Source organism: Pseudophryne corroboree, chromosome 8 (assembly GCF_028390025.1).
Source record: "Pseudophryne corroboree isolate aPseCor3 chromosome 8, aPseCor3.hap2, whole genome shotgun sequence".
Classification (NCBI taxonomy): domain Eukaryota; kingdom Metazoa; phylum Chordata; class Amphibia; order Anura; family Myobatrachidae; genus Pseudophryne; species Pseudophryne corroboree.
In genome coordinates, this window is record NC_086451.1 from 459,559,849 (window position 1) to 459,583,538 (window position 23,690).

General features: G+C 43.8%; 1 long non-coding RNA gene across 1 annotated transcript; it reads left to right on the forward strand.

The window, feature by feature from the left end:
* Positions 1-9,305: 9,305 nt before the first annotated feature.
* Positions 9,306-18,871, forward strand: LOC134947972 (uncharacterized). Its single transcript, XR_010182886.1, has 3 exons — positions 9,306-9,740; positions 10,661-10,728; positions 18,805-18,871. It is a non-coding gene; the product is annotated as an uncharacterized LOC134947972 (long non-coding RNA).
* The last annotated feature ends 4,819 nt before the right edge of the window (positions 18,872-23,690 follow it).

The window sequence follows — 23,690 nt, forward strand, 5'->3', positions numbered from 1 at the left end:
TTATAAATTCTAAAGGCTCTCTGCCTTCCTACTGCTATACATTAGAAAATAGGATTGTTTTGTACATGTTAATGTAATTGAATCAGAACAGGTGTTAATTGTATGGGTAATTAATACCCCTATACAAGAGCCAGCGAAACGCGTAAGGGTGCCAGCCTCTAACCTGGGCACCATAAGGTCACCCCATAGGACGTCTTGCAGTCATTCCATCTTTGGAGATTTCCAACTGAATATCGTGGACATCAATAAAGGGAGAACCACCAATTCCTTGCGTAGGATCGGAAATACACATTGGAACCTTGCTAGGTGAGACACCCAGCCAAATCCACGAGGAAATCGGTAACTATTTACCAAAGAGACTGGATGCTTATAAAGTATCTGCATACCACAGAAGGATCCTATTGACAGTGTGACCGGTACACAAGACCACTAATGGCATAATGTGAGCCCACACAAGTAACTAATTGTGGTCTAGAGACTGGCAGTGAGGCTCTGATTGATGTTTTAATTAGAGAAAAATGTATTGCATGTGCTTATATCGTGTTTATTAAAATAAGATTTTACTCACCGGTAAATCTATTTCTCGTAGTCCGTAGTGGATGCTGGGAACTCCGAAAGGACCATGGGGAATAGCGGCTCCGCAGGAGACTGGGCACAACTAAAAGAAAGCTTTTAGACTACCTGGTGTGCACTGGCTCCTCCCACTATGACCCTCCTCCAAGCCTCAGTTAGGATACTGTGCCCGGAAGAGCTGACACAATAAGGAAGGATTTTGAATTCCGGGTAAGACTCATACCAGCCACACCAATCACACCGTATAACTCGTGATACCATATCCAGTTATGAAACATAACTGAGCCTCTCAACAGATGGCTCATAACAATAACCCTTTAGTTAACAATAACTATGTACAAGTATTGCAGACAAGCCGCACTTGGGATGGGCGCCCAGCATCCACTACGGACTACGAGAAATAGATTTACCGGTGAGTAAAATCTTATTTTCTCTAACGTCCTAGTGGGACCATGGGGATTATACCAAAGCTCCCAAACGGGCGGGAGAGTGCGGATGACTCTGCAGCACCGAATGAGAGAACTCAAGGTCCTCCTCAGCCAGGGTATCAAATTTGTAGAATTTAGCAAACGTGTTTGCCCCTGACCAAGTTGCAGCTCGGCAAAGTTGTAAAGCCGAGACCCCTCGGGCAGCCGCCCAAGATGAGCCCACTTTCCTCGTGGAATGGGCTTTTACTGATTTAGGATGCGGCAATCCAGCCGCAGAATGCTCCAGCTGAATTGTGCTACAAATTCAGCGAGCAATAGTCTGCTTAGAAGCAGGAGCACCTATTTTGTTGGGTGCCTACAGGATAAAAAGCGAGTCAGTTTTCCTGACTCCAGCCGTCCTGGAAATATACATTTTTAAGGCCCTGACTACGTCCAGTAACTTGGAATCTTCCAAGTCCCTAGTAGCCGCAGGCACTACAATAGGTTGGTTCAAGTGAAAAGCTGATACCACCTTAGGGAGAAACTGGGGACGAGTCCTCAATTCTGCCCTATCCATATGGAAAATCAGATAAGGGCTTTTAAATGACAAAGCCGCCAATTCTGACACACGCCTGGCCGAAGCCAAGGCCAATAACATGACCACTTTCCACGTGAGATATTTCAAATCCACAGTTTTAAGTGGCTCAAACCAATGTGATTTTAAGAAACTCAACACCACGTTGAGATCCCAAGGTGCCACAGGAGGCACAAAAGGGGGCTGAATATGTAGCACTCCCTTTACAAATGTCTGAACTCCAGGCAGTGAAGCCAGTTCTTTCTGGAAGAAAATCGACAGAGCCGAAATCTGGACCTTAATGGAACTCAAGTTTAGGCCCATAGTCACTCCTGACTGTAGGAAGTGCAGAAAACGACCCAGCTGAAATTCCTCTGTTGGGGCCTTTCTGGCCTCACACCACGCAACATATTTTCGCCAAATACGGTGATAATGGTTTGCGGTTACTTCTTTCCTGGCTTTTATCCGCATAGGAATGACTTCCTCCGGAATGCCCTTTTCCTTTAGGATCCGGAATTCAACCGCCATGCCGTCAAACGCAGCCGTGGTAAGTCTTGGAACAGACAGGGCCCCTGCTGTAGCAGATCCTGTCTGAGCGGTAGAGGCCATGGGTCCTCTGATATAATTTCTTGACGTTCTGGGTACCAAGCTCTTCTTGGCCCATCCGGAACCACGAGTATCGTTCTTACTCCTCGTTTTCTTATTATTCTCAGTACCTTTGGTATGAGAGGCAGAGGAGGGAATACATAAACTGACTGGTACACCCACGGTGTCACTAGAGCATCCACAGCTATTGCCTGAGGGTCCCTTGACCTGGCGCAATATCTAGTTTTTTGTTTAGGCGGGACGCCATCATGTCCACCTGTGGCCTTTCCCAACGGTTTACCAACAGTTGGAAGACTTCTGGATGAAGTTAACACAAATAGAACACCAAATGTGTGCACCGTTGTCCACACCTAATGCGTGAATAAGTGTGCACACTCCCCAGCGCTGATATTGATCAAGAAATGGAAGTTAAAGATTGATATAATTGTGTGGTCTCCATTGATTGGTGCAGTCAGCGCCCCTTTTTATTTGCAAAGGGGTTTCTCCTATGCAAATTATTTGGTGTTCTGGATGAAGTCCCCACTCTCCCGGGTGTAGGTCGCGTCTGCTGAGGAAGTCTGCTTCCCAGTTGTCCACTCCCGGAATGAACACTGCTGACAGTGCTAAGACGTGATTGTGCCGCCCTGTCGATTTACATGGGCGACTGCCGTGATGTTGTCTGATTGGATCAGTACCGGCTGGTTTTGAAGCAGAGGCCTTGCCAGACTTAGGGCATTGTAAATGGCCCTCAGTTCCAGAATATTTATGTGTAGGGACGACTCCTGACTTGACCAAAGTCCTTGGAAATTTCTTCCCTGTGTGACTGCCCCCCAGCCTCGAAGGCTGGCATCCGTGGTTACCAGGACCCAGTCCTGTATGCCGAATCTGCGGCCCTCTTGAAGATGAGCACTCTGCAGCCACCACAGTAGAGATACCCTGGTCCTTGGAGACATGGTTATCAGCCGATGCATCTGAAGATGCAATCCCGACCACTTGTCCAAGAGGTCCCACTGAAAGGTTCTTGCATGGAACCTGCCGAATGGAATTTTGCGTCGTAAGAAGCTACCATTTTTCCCAGGACTCGTGTGCAGTGATGCACCGATACCTGTTTTGGTTTCAGGAGGTCTCTGACTAGAGATGACAGCTCCTTGGCTTTCTCCTGCGGGAGAAACACTTTTTTCTGTTCTGTGTCCAGAACCATCCCCAGGAACAGTAGGCGTGTGGTAGGAACCAGCTGTGACTTTGGAATGTATAGAATCCATCCGTGCTGTTGTAGCACTTCCCGAGATAGTGCTACTCCGACCAACAACTGCTCCTTGGACCTCGCCTTTATAAGGAGATCGTCCAAGTACGGGATAATTAAAACTCCCTTTTTTCGAAGGAGTATCATCATTTCTGCCATTACCTTGGTAAAGACCCTCGGTGCCGTGGACAGTCCAAACGGCAGTGTTTGGAATTGGTAATGGCAAACCTGTACCCCAAATCTGAGGTACTCCTGGTGAGGATGGTAAATGGGGACATGTAGGTAAGCATCCTTGATGTCCAGGGATACCATGTAATCCCCCTCCTCCAGGCTTGCAATAACCGCCCTGAGCGATTCCATCTTGAACTTGAATTTTTTTATGTATGTGTTCAAGGATTTCAAATTTAAAATGGGTCTCACCGAACCGTCCGGTTTCGGTACCACAAACAGTGTGGAATAGTAACCCCGTCCTTGTTGAAGTAGGGGCACCTTGACTATCACCTGCTGGGAATACAGCTTGTGAATTGCCTCTAACACAGCCTCCCTGCCTGAGGGAGTTGTCGGCAAGGCAGATTTGAGGAAACGGCGGGGGGGAAACGCCTCGAATTCCAGCTTGTACCCCTGAGATACTACTTGAAGGATCCAGGGATCCACCTGTGAGCGAGCCCACTGATCGCTGAAATTTTTGAGGCGGCCCCCCACCGTACCTGGCTACGCCTGTGGAGCCCCCACGTCATGCGGTGGACTCAGAGGAAGCGGGGGAAGAATTTTGATTCTGGGAACTGGCGGACTGGTGCAGCTTTTTCCCTCTTCCCTCGTCTCTGTGCAGAAAGGAAGCGCCTTTGACCCACTTGCTTTTCTGAAGCCGAAAGGACTGTACCTGATAATACAGTGCTTTCTTAGGCTGTGAGGAAACCTGAGGTAAAAAATTTTCTTCCCAGCTGTTGCTGTGGATACGAGGTCCCAGAGACCATCCCCAAACAATTCCTCACCCTTATAAGGCTCTATGTGCCTTTTAAAGTCAGCATCACCTGTCCAGTGTCGGGTCTCTAATACCCTCCTGACAGAATGGACATTGCATTAATTCTGGATGCCAGCCGGCAAAATATCCCTCTGTGCATCCCTCATATATAAGACGACGTCTTATGTTCGCCAAATAGTATCCCTGTTTGACAGGGTTACAGACCACGCTGCAGCAGCACTATCTGCAGGTCTCAGTCTAGTACCTGAGTGTGTAAATACAGATTTCAGGATAGCCTCCTGCTTTTTATCAGCAGGTACCTTCAAGGTGGCCGTATCCTAAGACGGCAGTGCCACCTTTTTTGACAAACGTGTGAGCGCCTTATCCACCCTAGGGGATATCTCCCAGCGTAACTTATCCTCTGGCGGGAAAGGGTACGCCATCAGTAACTTTTTAGAAATCACCAGTTTCTTATCGGGGGAACCCACGCTTTTTCACACTTCATTCACTCATTTGATGGGGGAACAAAACACTGCCTGCTTTTTCTCCCCAAACATAAAACCCTTTTTAAGTGGTACTTGGGTTAATGTCAGAAATGTGTAACACATTTTTTATTGCCGGGATCATGTAACGGATGTTCCTAGTGGATTGTGTATATGTCTCAACCTCGTCGACACTGGAGTCAGACTCCGTGTCGACATCTGTGTCTGCCATCTGAGGGAGCGGGCGTTTTTGAGCCCCTGATGGCCTTTGAGACGCCTGGGCAGGCGCGGGCTAAGAAGCCGGCTGTCCCATAGCTGTTACGTCATCCAGTCTTTTATGTAAGGAGTTGACACTGTCGGTTTATACCTTCCACCTATCCATCCACTCTGGTGTCGGCCCCACAGGGGGCGACATCACATTTATCGGCATCTGCTCTGCCATCACATAAGCCTCCTCATCAAACGTGTCGACACAGCCGTACCGACACACCGCACACACACAGGGAATGCTCTGACTGAGGACAGGACCCCACACAGCCCTTTGGGGAGACAGAGAGAGAGTATGCCAGCACACACCAGAGCGCTATATAATTTAGGGATTAACACTATATTGAGTGAATTTTTCCCAATAGCTGCTTGTATATACAATATTGCGCCTAAATTTAGTGCCCCCCCTCTCTTTTTAACCCTTTGAGCCTGCAAACTACAGGGGAGAGCCTGGGGAGCTGTCTTCCAGCTGCACTGTGAAGAGAAAATGGCGCCAGTGTGCTGAGGGAGATAGCTCCGCCCCTTTTTTGCGGACTTTTCTCCCGCTTTTTTATGGATTCTGGCAGGGGTATTTATCACATATATAGCCTCTGGGGCTATATATTGTGATATATTTGCCAGCCAAGGTGTTTTTATTGCTGCTCAGGGCGTCCCCCCCCAGCGCCCTGCACCCTCAGTGACCGGAGTGTGAAGTGTGCATGAGGAGCAATGGCACACAGCTGCAGTGCTGTGCGCTACCTTGGTGAAGATTGATGTCTTCTGCCGCCGATTTTCCGGACCTCTTCTTGCTTCTGGCTCTGTAAGGGGGACGGCGGCGCGGCTCCGGGAACGAACACCAAGGCCAGTTCCATGCGGTCGATCCCTCTGGAGCTAATGGTGTCCAGTAGCCTAAGAAGCCCAAGCTAGCTGCAAGCAGGTAGGTTCGCTTCTTCTCCCCTTAGTCTCTCGATGCAGTGAGCCTGTTGCCAGCAGGTCTCACTGTAAAATAAAAAACCTAAAATAAACTTTCTTTCTAGGAGCTCAGGAGAGCCCCTAGTGTGCATCCAGCTCGGCCGGGCACAGAAATCTAACTGGGGCTTGGAGAAGGGTCATTGTGGGAGGAGCCAGTGCACACCAGGTAGTCTAAAAGCTTTCTTTTAGTTGTGCCCAGTCTCCTGCGGAGCCGCTATTCCCCATGGTCCTTTCGGAGTTCCCAGCATCCACTAAGACGTTAGAGAAATATATGAGAATTGTTTTTTATGAAATTACCTGTTATAGATTTATTTTTGAGCGCTGTTTTTTTCACATTGTAACTTCCAGGTATATGAGAGACTGACCATCTCTCACTTTACAGCAGCTTAGAGAACCAGCTCAGTCGCAGCGACAGAACTTGTATTAAGTAATTAATACAAACTCCTTTTTTTATTCAATTTGCCACAGGATCAGGGAGGAGCAGCCCGATGTGAAGTACCAAATCCCGGGCTGCTCAGGAGATCGGAGGTGGCAGAAAAGTCTCAGAAAAAGGGGGTGAGAACCCTTCCGCTGCACACTCTGCTAGCCCACGTTAGGGTGCGTATACACTATGCAAGATCGCGTACATTCTGGCCGGTGATATCAGCTGGTTCAGAGCGATATCTTTTAGCGTGTACAGATGATATATCGCACGATGTGCACTCCTGCGGGTCGTCTGCAATGTCGCCCATCGGACCTGCACGCATGCTGAATGCAGCATGGCTCCCACTTCCCCCACCCGACATTGGCAAGTGTGTATGCACTTGCCAATAGCGGGTCCCATCGCGGACGACATCGCAAAATGGTTGACAAGTTTCTCCATATCTGAGCCAAATCAGTAGAAAGATGTACCCTTATGTGCTCCCTTCACTTGGCATTGGTTACTATTCCCAATTGTATTCCACGTGGGTGGTACTATAAATAACAAAAAAAAGAGTGTGTCGACCATCATCTTGTCGACCTTTTGACCCTATTGAACTTTTGCATGTTGAATATTTGTGTTGTTTTTTTACTGTAGATCTACCAACTGGATAGCAAATATACTGATATCCTAAAATTGACATACAAAAGAAAAGAGTCACCTATGACCCAGATAATGTCCCTGACAGTGAGGTAAATAGTTAAAGAAAAGTAACTGTCTTAATCAATAAAATAAAATAAAATTTGTGTCCTAATTTCATGATTTGAAATGTTGAAGTGATCCTCAGTGCTTAGTGCTAATTGCCGACACTTAATGGTTTCATGTAAATGTACTGTATGTTTCCTGTCTGTTTGTTTAATGCCCTAATTTCTAATTGACAAACTAGGAGATCTAGTTATCATCTTTATCCCCGTAATTAGACGTCAGATGCTGCTATAAAAATATCTGGTATCATCTCTGTGGGAGCTAATCATTTGTATAGATTCTACTACTTAGAGAATAAGCTCTCTCTTTCATCTCTATCTGTTCTCTCTCTTCTCTATCTCTTCTCTCTCTTCTCTATCTCTTTCCTCTATCTCTCTTTCTCCCTCTCTCTCCCTCCTCTCTTTATCTTTCTCTCCTCTCTCTCCTCTCTTCATCTCTCTCTCCTCTCTCTCTTCTCTGTCTTTCCTCTCTCTTTCTCCCACTCTCTCTCCTCTCTTCATCTTTCTCTCCTCTCTCTCTCCCCATCTCCTCTCTTCATCTCTCTGTCCCACCTCTCTCTCTCCCTCCTCTTCATCTCTCTCCTCTACCTCTCTCTCTTTCATCTATCTCTCCGCTCTCTCTCCCCATCTCCTCTCTTCATCTCTCTGTCCCACCTCTCTCTCTCCCCCCTCTTCATCTCTCTCCTCTACCTCTCTCTCTTTCATCTATCTCTCCTCTCTCTCCTCTCCTTTCTCACTCTCTCTCTCCTCTCTTTATCTTTCTCTCCTCTCTCTCTCCTCTCTCCCTCTCCTTTCTTCATCTCTCTGTCCCAACTCTCTCTCCCCTCTTCATCTCTCACCCTCTTTCTCCCCTCCCTCTCTCCCCCCTTCCCCTTTCTTCTCTCTCTCCCTCTCCTCATTTCTCTCCCTCCTCTCCCCTCTCCCTCTCCTCTTTCATCTCTCTCTCCATATCTCTTTTCTTTCTCTCTCTCTCTCTCCTCTCTCTTGCCTCTTTTTCTCTCCCCCCCCCCCTCTCCCCTCTGTCTCTTTCTATCTATCTCCCTCTCTCTCTCTATGTATGAAATTTAGTAGATTCTGCTAATAGAATAAAGCCTAACCCTAAGTCTCTGCTGTTGGTCTGTGCAGAAAGTTGTCATTTCACGTGTAGACATTTGTGAACATGTCAACTTTCTGAAGAAGCCGATATGTTCATTGTCAACATTTCAAGAGTCTACACTAAAACTGTTAACATTGTTGTGTTGACATCATAACTCTTGCATGCATGAAACACTTCAACACACTATAGAGTACTTTTATTTCTTTTTTAGCAGGCAATACCTCTTATATGGGATCCGGTCTGAAGATCGACAGTGTCTAGGTCGACAATGTTTAGGTCGACCACTATAGGTCGACAGGCACTAGTTCGACATGGATGGAAGGTCGACAGGGTTTCTAGGTCGACATGTGCTAGGTCGACAGGTCTAAAGGTCGACATGAGTTTTTCACATTTTTTTCTTTTTTTAAATTTTTTCATACTTAACGATCCACGTGGACTACGATTGGAACGGTAAAGTGTGCCGAGCGAAGCGAAGGCACCATGCCCGAAGCATGGAGAGCGAAGCGAGCCATGCGAGGGGACGCTGTGCACTAATTTGGGATCCCGGTCACTCTACGAAGAAAACGACACCAAAAATAAATAAATCCTCATGTCGACCTTTAGACCTGTCGACCTAGCACATGTTGACCTAGAAACCCTGTGGACCTTCCATCCATGTCGACCTAGTGACTGTCGACCTATAGTGGTCGACCTAAACATTGTCGACCTAGACACTGTCAATTTGATGAACCACACCCCTCTTATATACCTCGTCCTGAGTTTTACAGCTTACCTATTTGTAACCCACATATATGGACTGGACTGAATATATGTATATGCATAAAGATCAATAGTAATAATATTGTAAATATATATAGGCACTATTTGAAATGCCTGTGAATATATGTATGTATTATATCAGAATATATGGACACTAGTATAGAAGGATCTAGAAATATGCTCACGAGGGACCTAACACTAGTATAGAAGGATCTAGAAATATGCTCACGAGGGACCTAACTGCCATACCTGGGCTCACGGGAGGAGCACGAGCAGTCCAGGAGGAGGTTAGAAATAGAACTGCCGGGGCTGAGCGAGGGCAGAGGCTGTTCGGTTGGAGCTGTGGTCGGATGCCTGAGGAGAGGAGAGCGTGATTGAGGAGAGGATGGACGTCACTGTGTCTGACCGGAATTAACCCGGGAGCAAAGGAGTGGAGGCGGAGCCGCAAAGGAGCGCTGTCAGCAGCGGCATAGACATATCAGTGTAAGCCGCCAGTATTAAGGGAAGAGACGCGGGGAGGAGCGAGACAGCGAGACGAGACTCCAGGGAAGAGCTATACCGTTGGGCAGCCAAGGTCTCCGTGTGACGGATGAGTGGCCGAGGTCCCCTGGAGAGGGAAGCTGGGATGGAGCAGCCTCCTGAGAAGGGAGATATCATACCGCTGCCTCCGCTGTACTTGTGAGTACTATATACGCACAGACGACCAAATAATCAAAATACAGACTAACATCAGTATAGTCAGAGAGCGTGGATAGTGTATAACACTACAAACACTACCCAAAGCGCTCGCGACAGCCGGAGGGTATCTGTGCGTCAAGCATCATTTACACAGCACGCGCCTAGGAGTGACAGCAGTAGGATGATTACTGCACAGCCCAGTTGAAAGATAGTAAAGCAGTATCTTTTACAATAGATACTATAGGTACTTTTGGCCACTAAGTATTTCTGCTCAGTAAGAGGCTGGGGGAGTAAGTTGTCAGCAGTTGAACTGTATAGCAGCCGTCTGACATTTCTCTACTGCATCTGATCCAACAACTAATATAACCCCAACTGTAGTTATTATATTGAAATGGAGCAAGAGAAAATATATTTATAGAAAGAGCAAGAGTGGATACAGGATACGACCTATTGACTCAGAGTAATGGTAACAAATAGTAACAGTTACCATATAACTACATGTTTCCTGATTTAGGAATAAAAGGAATTGCTTATGCTGATTTAAATCCTAAGGGAATACAGTGAACATTGAATCTACAAGATATATATATACATACTATATTCTCGGACACATATGGAATTAATTTGACTCTCTTTAGTAGTGACATAACTAAGGGCCCCAACATATATACACTGCAGTTAGAAGAGTTGCTTGAGTTACTGGTAACTTATTCTTAGAATACCCGGGTATTCAGGTATTAGCCTCTATTACACAAGAGTTACATTTTTTGGTCTATTGATAATTTACTTTTTTTGTATTGCATGCAGATGTTTTTGTATATGGAATAGCGAAAACTGTATGTCTATCTCATTATACCTTATATAAATTATATGGATGTAAGTATTAATAAAGCCCTTATTGTGTTGAACCTATATGACAGAAACATACAATTATACTTACCGTCGAAGGGTTCAGCAGGACGTGACTGACCTGGAAAAGAAGAGGAAGGTATTTACTTTATAATTATAACTTATTATACTGCCTTAACCAACACAATATAACTCCCTGCTCACAATAGTCTCGTTCTGAAAGGATAATAAAGGCTAGGGAGGTTTGGGCTTACCTGAGCGAGCCCAAAATTATAATAGCTCAGGTGGAGGCACATCATACTAATAATACTAACCATCTGGTGTTAGCGGATACTAACACGGATAAAGGGGTGGTTACAACTGGAGGCACTGCTGAGATCACAGGTTAGCGCCTAGTTTGGAAAGACTAGTGTATAAATAACGTGGATAGAGATATGGATTGCGTTACACGAGAGGACATGTATCTGTGGTGTCAACAGAAAGGAAAAAATCCCCAAGGGTGTTTCGGTATAAAAGGAAGTTTTTTGGAATTTTCTGACAGTGATATAACATCCAAGGTCAGGACACTGTATGGAGTGTATGAACCTTGCATAGTGGATAAGTGGAGAGGAGAGCTGGGAGAAGTATGTGCTATACTTATAGAAACGGGAAAAGACCTAGATGCTAGTTTAATTCCCAGTAGAATAATAGCAGATGAAGACTCAGGAAGGAAATGGGATATTCTTTGGCCAAGTCAACGTCTGAGTGGCAGAGAAACTGAGGATGCTCCCAAGTGCTAACAACCCCGAGATGTCATCAACGGATGAAGTGGGTAATTCAAAAAAATCCAAAGATGGAGAGAAAGAAGGGAGTGATTCCACCTTCAAGAATAGTGAAGACCGACTAGGGGGCCAGTTCGAGTCCATAATGGATCGTGTCGTTACTCAGCTTGAGAGGTGGCATTATGAAGGGAGCTATAGGAGATTACGCATTTTCTCTGGAATCCAGCCAATACCAGGGTGAGGAAACATATGATTCATGGAAGGAGGCGGCTAAACAACAAACGGAGGAGTGGCAGTGTCCGGACCACATAAAAAAGCAACGAGTGGTTGAGAGTTTACGGGGACCTGCGATGGGTGTAATACAAGCTGCCCGGCGGAGTAACCCGAATGCAACCCTGGAAACATATTTTAAAGCTCTCGACTATGCTTACGGAACTCTTGAGGATGTAGGGGATTTAGTATCAAGGATGCATCACACTTTCCAGGATTCAGGAGAAAAGTTAAGCAATTTTTTATACAGATTAGACAGATTGTTGTATAAAATAGTAGATAAAAGAGGAATACAGAAAACAGAGGTGGCTGCTAGCAGAATGAAACAGCTATTGAGAGGTGCATTGACTGCAGACCCTGTGGCGCAGAAATTAAGGTGTTCTGAGACTCGTCTAATTCCTCCTAGTTTTAATGATCTAATGAAAGAGATAAAGCAGGAAGAGACTCTGATCGAAATGAGAGAACGAACCGTAAAAAAAGTAAAAGTGGTGGTTCCTACTATAGAATCTAAACCTAACTTATTTGAGGAAAAGATGTTAAAACTAATGGAAGAACAAAATAAAAAAATTGATCGATTCTTTACTACTCAAAGTGTTAATGTCTCCCAACGAGGCATAGGACGAGGATATAGGAACACCAGAGGATGTTTCAAGTGTGGACGATATGGCCACAGGGCGATTGAATGCTATCAGAATAGGAGTAGTAATAATGATGATAATATCAGGGATGATAATAACCCAGCAGGAACTGATTAGGGAAACGAGAGGGGGAGGTCAGTGGTCATCCCCTCACCGGCCCCCTAGAAATTGGTAGATGTGCTATGGGGAGCTCATGGTGGAACAGAGACATCCCAGAGGGTCTTTTGGGACCCGTTCCCATGAGAGTAGCTAAAATAAATTGAAAAAAATGTAAAGTTCTTTTAGACAGTGGTTCACAAGTGTCTATCATTTTTGAGTCATGGTATCGAACAAATATACCTGATGTGAGGATACAGTCATTATCTGGACTGGTAATATGGGGACTCAGTGTAGAGAAGTACCCTTATTTGGGCTATGTCAATGTCACCCTGGAATTTGAGAAAGATGGGACTAATGAGATTAATCAGATCCCATTTGTTGCATTAATATGTCCTGAAATTCCTGAAGACAGAGAAAATCTCCCCATTATTGTAGGAACGAATACCAAATTATACCAAGCCTTGACCGACTGGTGTAGGGAGGAAGGTAATAAGGGTAGTAGTAATACATTTGTTATTCAAACTCAGACTCATGAAAAAACAACGGCATGTATAAAATCAGAGAGTGCTGAAAGTGCTGAAGAGAATGTTAAAATGCTAATAAACGTTTCATCTGTTGGTGGAAAGAGATATGACTTGTGTTTTGAGGGAAGCGATATCTCTGGGCCTGAAAAGGATGCTTTAATACGGGAATTATTGAAGAGAGACCAAGCTTTCTCAGCAGAAGAATGGGATTTAGGGAAAGCTAAGGGAGTTGAGCACTACATCAAATTAACCAATGATAACCCTTTCTGTGAGCGGTCACGAAGAATCGCTCCAGCCGACTTTGATGACGTGAGGACACATTTAAAAGGGTTATTAGAAAATCAAGTCATTATCGAATCCAGAAGTCCATATGCCTCGCCTATTGTTATCGCTAGAAAAAAAACCGGGAAAATTCGTATGTGTGTGGATTACAGAACTTTGAATCAACGGACGATACCTGACCAATACACTGTTCCCAAGATTGATGAGGCTTTAGACTGCCTTCAAGGCAGTATCTGGTTTTCGTTTCTGGATTTGAGAAGTGATTTCTACCAAATTCCCATGTGCCCTAGCGATAGGGAGAAAACAGCGTTCATCTGTCCTTTAGGGTTTTATGAATTCTTAATGATGCCTCAGGGAATTAGAGGAGCTCCAGCAACCTTTCAACGAACTATGGACAAGGTAGTCGGAGATATGAATTACCGAGAGGTAATAGTATACTTAGATGATATAATAGTCTTTGGCAGTACCTTGGAAGAACACAATGTCCGCTTGCTTAAAGTGATAGACCGGCTGATTGAGGGGGGTTTGAAATTGTCTTTGGACAAATGTCACTTGTGTCAGTCCTCCGTAAAATATCTAGGACACATTGTCAGCCGTGAGGGAGTCGCCACTGATCCAGCTAAAGTAGAAGTAGTAAATAAATGGCCCCGTCCCGCTAAATTGAAAGATCTGCGATCATTCTTAGGGTTTTGCGGGTATTACCGGAAGTTTGTCCCGGGGTATTCAAGAATTGCTAAGCCATTGACTGACCTTACGAAAGGATATCCACCAATTTGGAAAAAGAAAAACCCATCACTAAAGAAGCCGGAATTAGCCTCTGATGGTTACTTTAGACTAAGCGAGCCATTCGGAGAAAGATGGAGTACTCAATGCGAAAGAGCTTTTGAAGAATTAAAAGAATGTTTGACAAATGCTCCTGTTTTAGCATATGCTAACCCTAAACTACCATATACGCTACATACAGATGCTTCTCAAGAAGGTATAGGGGGGGTACTATATCAACTGCATCAAAACAAATTGAGACCAATAGCCTTTGTAAGTAGGGGGTTATCAAAAAGTGAAAAAAGATATCCGACTCATAAGTTGGAGTTTTTGGCACTGAAATGGTGCATAGTTGAGAAGTTTCATGATTATTTGTATGGCTCCTATTGTGAAGTCCATACAGATAACAACCCCCTTACTTATATTCAGACTACCGCAAGGTTAGATGCCACTGGGCACCGTTGGCTGTCTGCTCTAACATTGTATGATTTCAAGATCAAATATCGACCAGGTAGTACCAACACTGATGCTGACTCCTTGTCAAGGATACCTAATCAACCAACTGATATTGAAGAAGAATGGATAGAAGTGCCGGCCGGAGAAATAAAAGGGATGTGTCACAATGTAAACAGTACAGTGAATGGTATGGACGCGCTGGAATTACTCAGCAGCCTGGGAGCTACTGGACAGGCTATACCTTTATCTTACTGCTGGATTAGTAACATTGAACTTGAAGGATTATCCAAAGTCCGTCCTAACCAACTTCAAAAAGATCAAGAGCACGACCCCTGTATAGGATATATAATATCTAAGATGAATGGGAATGTAACTGTATCCAAACCCCCGGAATGGGCTAGAGATATTCAAATGCTGGAAAGACAAATGAAGAATCTGCTATTCAATAAAGGGATTCTATACCGGAACCGAAGACATATAAATGGAAGAAGGAAACTCCAACTTGTACTCCCACAGAAGTATCAACCCCAAGTGTTGAAGGCCTTACATGATGACCATGGACATCTAGGAATTGATAAAACCACGGGGTTGATAACTGACAGGTTTTACTGGCCTAATATGAAAGTGAAGATAGAGGAATATTGCAAGACTTGTGGAAATTGCATAGTAAGAAAATCATTACCTATGAAAACCGCCCCATTAGTCACAATACAAAGTAATGGCCCCTTGGATCTCGTATGTATAGATTACCTGTCTTTAGAAGTTGAACCTGGAAAAAAGTGTAATATACTCATTGTGACTGACCACTTTACTCGCTATGCACAAGCTTACGTGACACCTAACCAGAAAGCTTCGACAGTGGCCAATACCCTATGGGACAGGTTCTTCATTCATTATGGGTTACCCAATAGGCTACATTCTGACCAGGGGCGGGATTTTGAAAGTAGGCTTATTAAAGAATTGTGTGCCACTTGTGGAATCGAAAAATCTAGGACAACCCCGTATCATCCGCAAGGGGATCCTCAACCAGAGAGGTTCAACCGCACATTATTAAATATGTTGGGAAGCCTTAATCCTTTAGACAAAGTTAAATGGAAAAGACATATCAATAGAGTAGTACACGCCTATAATTGTACAAGAAATGAAGCTACTGGAATGTCCCCTTATTTCCTCATGTTTGGAAGAGAGACTAAGTTGCCTATTGACGTGTGTTTGGGGGTATACCCTGATGGACAAATTGTCCCCTCCCACTCCAAATATGTAGAAAAACTGAGGGAAGACCTAAAATTAGCATATGAATTAGCCAATGAATCAGCCAAAAAGCTGGGAAAGAAAAACAAAGTGTATTACGATAGGAAAGTACGAGACCAAGTTTTAGCTCCCAGAGATAGGGTACTGTTGAGGCATCTTGGGATGCCGAAAAAGTTCAAGATAGCCAATCGTTGGAAGGAGGAACCATATGTTGTGGTAGAGAAATTCCATGACTTACCTGTGTATAAAATTAAACCAGAAAATGGAGGAAACACTATACTTACTTATCATCGTCAACACCTACTCCCAATTGGACAGGAAGTCAGGCTAAGAATGTATGATAGAAAGGAAGACGACCATTCTAATAAGAGCAAACAGGGGGCGATAAACCCACAAATGCCAACCGAAAAAGACTGGGAAAGTTCGGAAGAAGAGGATTGTGAAAACTTGGGATACTATTATAAGAGTGGGGATATTGATTTTGTGAATCCTAAAAAAGGGCCCTTTCAATCCCTAGATAAAAATAATCCTATTTCGGAGTATGATGTAAATTATACAAATGGGAATGAGCGTGAGATCGTAAGTGATAAGGATTCTCAGTATATTGTAGATAACATTAATGATACCACTAATTTAGGAGAAGATTCCGAGGGCTCAGAGAGTATTTCTTCGGTAATGAATGGAGTAGGTGGTATAGGAAATATTCCTCCTGTAATGAATGAGGGAGGAAATGAGCTATTTGAAATAAAAGAGAGGCCAAGACGGATCTGCCAACCACCTTCTATACTTACATATGATGAATTAGGGGTACCAAGGGTAGATCCAAGGGAGGTATACTCTTTAAACTCTAATCTAATATATAGTTGGCCGTATTTTGGAGATACTTATATATATTTATTTATTTATTTATTAACAGTTTCTTATATAGCGCAGCATATTCCGTTGCGCTTTACAATTAGAACAGCAGTAATAGAACAAAACTGGGTAAAAACTGACAGAGGTAGGAAGGCCCTGCTCGCAAGCTTACAATCTATAGGGAAATAGGCATAGATACACAAGGATTGATGCTACCTATTGCATAATGGTCCACCAGATTGCTAGGTTCTTAATGGGTTGTATGATGATACCCCACAAAGTTATCCAAGTGTCAGGAGGGTGTGAGACTAAAGAAAGACAAGATATGTGATGTTATGAATTCTCTACAGAGGATGTAATTAGATAGGGAAGCACTGAAGGTTATGTGGGTGGGTCTGGAATTTGATAGGCTTGTCTGAAGAGGTGAGTTTTCAGGGAACATTTAAAGGTTTGGAGACTAGAGGCGAGTCTTACTGTGCGTGGGAGGGCATTCCACAGAGTGGGTGAAGCCCGGATAAAGTCCTGTAATTTTGAGTGTGAACAAGTAATGCGTGTGGATGAGAGACGTAGGTCTTGTGCAGAGCGGAGAGGTCGGGTAGGGAGATATTTTGAGATGAGTGAAGAGATGTATGTTGGTGCAGTTTGGTTAATAGCCTTGTATAAAGGAAGGGTATGAAGCATTTATTTGTAGATGGTGATTTTATTGCATAGCTGAATGTTAATCACCAGGGGGAGAGTGTAACCCACATATATGGACTGGACTGAATATATGTATATGCATAAAGATCAATAGTAATAATATTGTAAATATATATAGGCACTATTTGAAATGCCTGTGAATATATGTATGTATTATATCAGAATATATGGACACTAGTATAGAAGGATCTAGAAATATGCTCACGAGGGACCTAACACTAGTATAGAAGGATCTAGAAATATGCTCATGAGGGACCTAACTGCCATACCTGGGCTCACGGGAGGAGCACGAGCAGTCCAGGAGGAGGTTAGAAATAGAACTGCCGGGGCTGAGCGAGGGCAGAGGCTGTTCGGTTGGAGCTGTGGTCGGATGCCTGAGGAGAGGAGAGCGTGATTGAGGAGAGGATGGACGTCACTGTGTCTGACCGGAATTAACCCGGGAGCAAAGGAGTGGAGGCGGAGCCGCAAAGCAGCGCTGTCAGCAGCGGCATAGACATATCAGTGTAAGCCGCCAGTATTAAGGGAAGAGACGCGGGGAGGAGCGAGACAGCGAGACGAGACTCCAGGGAAGAGCTATACCGTTGGGCAGCCAAGGTCTCCGTGTGACGGATGAGCGGCCGAGGTCCTCTGGAGAGGGGAGCTGGGACGGAGCAGCCTCCTGAGAAGGGAGATATCATACCGCTGCCTCCGCTGTACTTGTGAGTACTATATACGCACAGACGACCAAATAATCAAAATACAGACTAACATCAGTATAGTCAGAGAGCGTGGATAGTGTATAACACTACAAACACTACCCAAAGCGCTCGCGACAGCCGGAGGGTATCTGTGCGTCAAGCATCATTTACACAGCACGCGCCTAGGAGTGACAGCAGTAGGATGATAACTGCACAGCCCAGTTGAAAGATAGTAAAGCAGTATCTTTTACAATAGATACTATAGGTACTTTTGGCCACTAAGTATTTCTGCTCAGTAAGAGGCTGGGAGAGTAAGTTGTCAGCAGTTGAACTGTATAGCAGCCGTCTGACATTTCTCTACTGCATCTGATCCAACAACTAATATAACCCCAACTGTAGTTATTATATTGAAATGGAGCAAGAGAAAATATATTTATAGAAAGAGCAAGAGTGGATACAGGATACGACCTATTGACTCAGAGTAATGGTAACAAATAGTAACAGTTACCATATAACTACATGTTTCCTGATTTAGGAATAAAAGGAATTGCTTATGCTGATTTAAATCCTAAGGGAATACAGTGAACATTGAATCTACAAGATATATATATACATACTATATTCTCGGACACATCTGGAATTAATTTGACTCTCTTTAGTAGTGACATAACTAAGGGCCCCAACGTATATACACTGCAGTTAGAAGAGTTGCTTGAGTTGCTGGTAACTTATTCTTAGAATACCCGGGTATTCAGGTATTAGCCTCTATTACACAAGAGTTACATTTTTTGGTCTATTGATAATTTACTTTTTTTGTATTGCATGCAGATGTTTTTGTATATGGAATAGCGAAAACTGTATGTCTATCTCATTATACCTTATATAGATTATATGGATGTATGTATTAATAAAGCCCTTATTGTGTTGAACCTATATGACAGAAACATACAATTATACTTACCGTCGAAGGGTTCAGCAGGACGTGACTGACCTGGAAAAGAAGAGGAAGGTATTTACTTTATAATTATAACTTATTATACTGGCTTAACCAACACAATATAACTCCCTGCTCACAATAGTCTCGTTCTGAAAGGATAATAAAGGCTAGGGAGGTTTGGGCTTACCTGAGCGAGCCCAAAATTATAATAGCTCAGGTGGAGGCACATCATACTAATAATACTAACCATCTGGTGTTAGCGGATACTAACACGGATAAAGGGGTGGTTACATATTTGTTTACTTTTTTTTAATAAAAACAAAAAAGTTTACTGCAAAATTTATTTGTGCAATTTGTGTGTTTATATATTTACCATACAAAGTAGAAAAAAAAATCTAAAACAATACTAGAATTGCAATTAAGCATCTAAACATCCCCCATAGGTGCCTTGATCATTAGCTGCACCTTACTGTAACTCCCAAGTCGCTTGAATGATGTTGGTGTATGTACATACTTTGTGTAATCACTGATAACATAAAGAATTAGTCGTCCCCCCATCCATCCCCACCTCCTTTGCTCACGTAGTAGACCTGCAAGAAAGATTAAAACAGAGTTAATGAGGCAAGTGATCCCTAGGAATATTTACAATAATAATCCCTTATTTTACAGCAATTATATCTACGTTGCAATCTTCAGAGTACGGCCTATTCATATGCGCTTCATTACGTTCTTTACATTTTTCTCCTTTAAATAAAAACCGTGTATTTATTCCTTTCAGTCTGCAGACATGTACTTGACAATCCTACAATGTTCCTCCCATCTGGTAATACCTTATTAACCACACAAATTGAAGCGGCAGCATTTTATTAGTGTTTGATCATATTTAGCAATAAAGAAAATGTGTTTTATTAGCAGCCAATAATTTCAGAGAAGAACAATGCAGCTTTTATTACTTTTATTTAACCAATAGTTATTTAAGAAGAAAACGCCTTTTATCCGAGTTCTAGGAGACAAATGAAGAGATGAAATGCTAACCCAAGGTATACGTATGGAAGTTAGATGTAAAGGGATAAATAGGAATACATTTACAATTTAATTAAGCAACAGAAAAGAGCTCAGTCGGCTTATGTAGGTCAGCGAACATCTACAGTTCCAACCAAATGAGTCCAACGTTGTAGCCTCAGTGGGCAGTTAGGTGCCTCTCATGTTCAACTGAAATCTGCTGCAATAAGATTTGAAATAGAAATCCAGAGGAGCTTACACTCTATATTCCCTACCACATGAACACACACATTCACGCTAGGGTTAATTTTAGTTGGGAGCCAATTTACCTATATTTGACCTGTAGGAGGAAACCAGAGTACCCAGAGGGTACCCACACAAGCATGGGGAGAATATACAAACTCCACACAGTTTAGGCCATGGCTGGAATTGATTCCATGACCCCATTGCTGTGAGGCAGTAATGCTAACCATTACGCCGTCCTTGCTGCTAGCGTTATATTATGACTTGCAATAATTTATTCAAATAAAATCCAAAAACATCATGTTGAGTAAATTCAGTTAAATGGATTAAAAGTTATGTCTTGAGTAGTAATATAGTGTGAAAGGATAAGGATATTGGGGGTAATTCATATCTGATCGCAGCAGCAAATTTGTTAGCTAATGGGAAAAACTATGTGCACTGCAGGTGGGGCAGATACAACATTTGAAGAGAGTGTTACATTTGGGTCTGGGACTGAGGGTCGACAGCACAAAGGTCGACACACCTTAGGTCGCCGCCAATTGGTCGACACACCTTAGGTCGACATGGACAAAATGTCGACATGGACAAGAGGTCGACAGGAACAAGGTCGACATGGAAAAAGGTCGACATGAGTTTTTTATGTTTTTTGGGTGTCGTTTTCTTCGTAGAGTGACCGGGAACCCCAATTAGTGCACCGCGTCCCCTCGCATGGCTCGCTTCGCTCGCCATGCTTCGGGCATGGTGCCTTCGCTTTGCTCGGCACACTTTACCGTTCCAATCGTAGTCCACGTGGATCGTTAAGTATGAAAAGGTTCAAAAAAAGAAAGAAATCGTGAAAAACTCATGTCGACCTTTTTCCATGTCGACCTTGTTCCTGTCGACCTTTTGTCCATGTCGACCTTTTGTCCATGTCGACCTAAGGTGTGTCGACCTTTGTGCTGTCGACCTGGAGTCCGGATACCGCTACATTTGGGTGGGTTATATTCTGTGCAGGGTAAATACTGGCTGCTTTATTTTTACACTGCAATTTGGATTTCAGTTTGAACACACCCCACCCAAATCTAACTCTCTCTGCACATGTTACATCTGCCCCACCTGCAGTGCAGCATTATTTTGCCCATTAGCTAACAAATTTGCTGCTGCGATCAGATCTGAATTAGGCCCAGTGTTTGTTAAAATAATAACATTTCTGTGTACCAATTTACACTGCTCAATTATCTCACACATCCAGTTATTTCCCCTATTTCATGTGATGTGTGTATATAGGGGCATATGTACGAAGTCTTGGAGAGCGATAAAGTGTAGAAAGATAAAGTGCCAACCAATCAGCTCCTAACTGTCACATTACAGGCTGTGTTTGCAAAATAACAATTAGGATCTAGGTGTCTATTTGCTAAACCATGGACGGAGATAAAGTGGCCAGAGTCTTAGTCCCAACCAACCAGCTCCTAACTGTCATTTTTCAAACACAGCCTGTAACATGGCAGTTAGGAGCTGATTGGTTGTCACTTTATCTCTCTCTGCTTTATCTCCATCCAAGGTTTAGTAAATAGACCCCCTCGTTGGCTTCAGTGGCGCTGAGAGGTGGGGGATGTTTGCAAATTACCCAGGGCCGGTCTGCTGGAGGGACCTGGCGGGGGTCTGGGTTGCTACTTCCTCAGTATACCTGTGCTGTGTTCGCCGGCGGCGCAATCTTCCTGGTGATCTCTTCGGGAAGATGGTGCTGCACATAGAAAGCAAATACTCTGGCACTGTACCAGTCTTTGCTCTTTGGTGGCCAGCACCGTCTTCCCAAATATCACTGGAAAGATGGCGCTGACCAGGTAGGAGGGACCCACTTCCTGTTCAAGTAAGGTAGGAAGCGGAAGCTCTCTCCCGCGCCCCCTCCACTGCCCCACGCCAATTATTTTATTATATCAATATTGTTACCACGCCCCCCTTTTAAGCCATGCCCCCTTAAGCCACGCCGAGGCACAGCATGGCTCTCTACATCCCTGATTGGCTGGTGCAATATCTCCGACCACTTTATCTTTCTCCAAGGCTTCCCCCGAGATACGCTCATTCCTGTATCAGAAAGGAAACTGTAGTAGAGTCTCGCAGCCTTTCTCTGATATTTTGGGGGAGGTGTCTCAAGTGGTGAATAGAGTGGAGTTCACCTATAGCAACCAAACAACGTCTTCCTATCATTTTCTAGAATGTAGTTGTTGCTCAGTTATAATCTCCATGACAGACTCCCGCTATGATATCAATTATACACAAAGATATTTGATCCATTGATCAAACATATTAGTTTCAGGCACAAATACAAATTTACAAGTTTGAAGCCATATTGGTGCCTATTAGAACTGGTCTTGACAATCAGGATGACTTTGACAGTCTGCCTAAAGGGGGTAGTATGGGGACAAACTGTATGGGGCAATCCGTTGTGTATCTGTAATAGTAATAAAGGTTACCAATCCCAGTATCAGTGGTGCTGAGAGAGAGGGTGCAAATTACCTGGGCCCAGATCTGATAGAGGGGCCCAGTGGGGGCCTAGGTCCACACCTGCTTTGATTAGACCATGCCCCCTCAAAAGTGCCGGGGGCCCAGCCAGGCTCTCTACTGCCCTGGCTTGTAGGCATGCCAAGCTCCTGTGAGTGGATGCTTCTGATGTGCTAGACACGCCCCCAAAGAGGAGTGGCCATGCCCTCAGCATGCTGTGGTCACACCCCCTCCAGTTGGGGCAGGAAGATGTTGTACTGGGGCCCAGGATTTCTCTTGGCAGCCCTGCCCAGTATTACATAATAATGTACAATAATATACAGTAGCACACTCAATGACTTAAGAAACAATCTGCATTAGGTATTCAGTAGTGTAGTAGATGGATAAGCTGTCCTAGTAACTAGCCAGGAGACGTGTATAGAGTTTATTTGTGCCAAACAGATGTATTATAACAAGTTGCTGATTACTGAGGCTTAATTACATGGTATTGTAGAAAGTTAATGTCCTTTGCAGAGAACAAAGGCCATCATGTGACAGTTAATTAACGCTTTGCCTAATTGGCTTTACCCTTTGCTGTTAGTCTCCAATCTGAGGAGGAAATCAAACAGAATGGAACGATAAATAGCATATGTATTTCCTGCTCACCTTTCCTTGTCATTCTTTTATTACAATATGTTTTTATTGCTGTAACCAACGTATCAAGAGTTTCCTGTCCTTCACGTAAAGTTCATTTGTTTCATTTTCATGTTTTCATTTTCCATGAGATGAACTGAATTGCAGCAATAAGAAAATATAATTGAAGTAGAAAATAGGAGAAACTACTTTGAAGTGAACGGAGGTAAAGGGCTGATGGGGCTTTTTTTCTCTCCCAGGCAATGCAGAAAGTAATTGTTATTATAATAGGTAACAACAACGTGTTTTGGCTGTTTCTCTTGTAAGCTCTATTTTCATACAACTGTTATCAAGCTTGAAGCTGAGAAGCATAGCTCTGTGATGGCCATATGTAAATGTAGGGGAAGGGGAGGGGGGTTTCCAGTTGACTGGAAACCCCTCCAATTAATGGCCTATTTAGCAGTTTGAATTGCGACCACAATAGCAGTAGTATATAATGCGATTTACAAGTACTGCGGCCACAGCATGCAGTATAGGAGAATAAACAGAGCT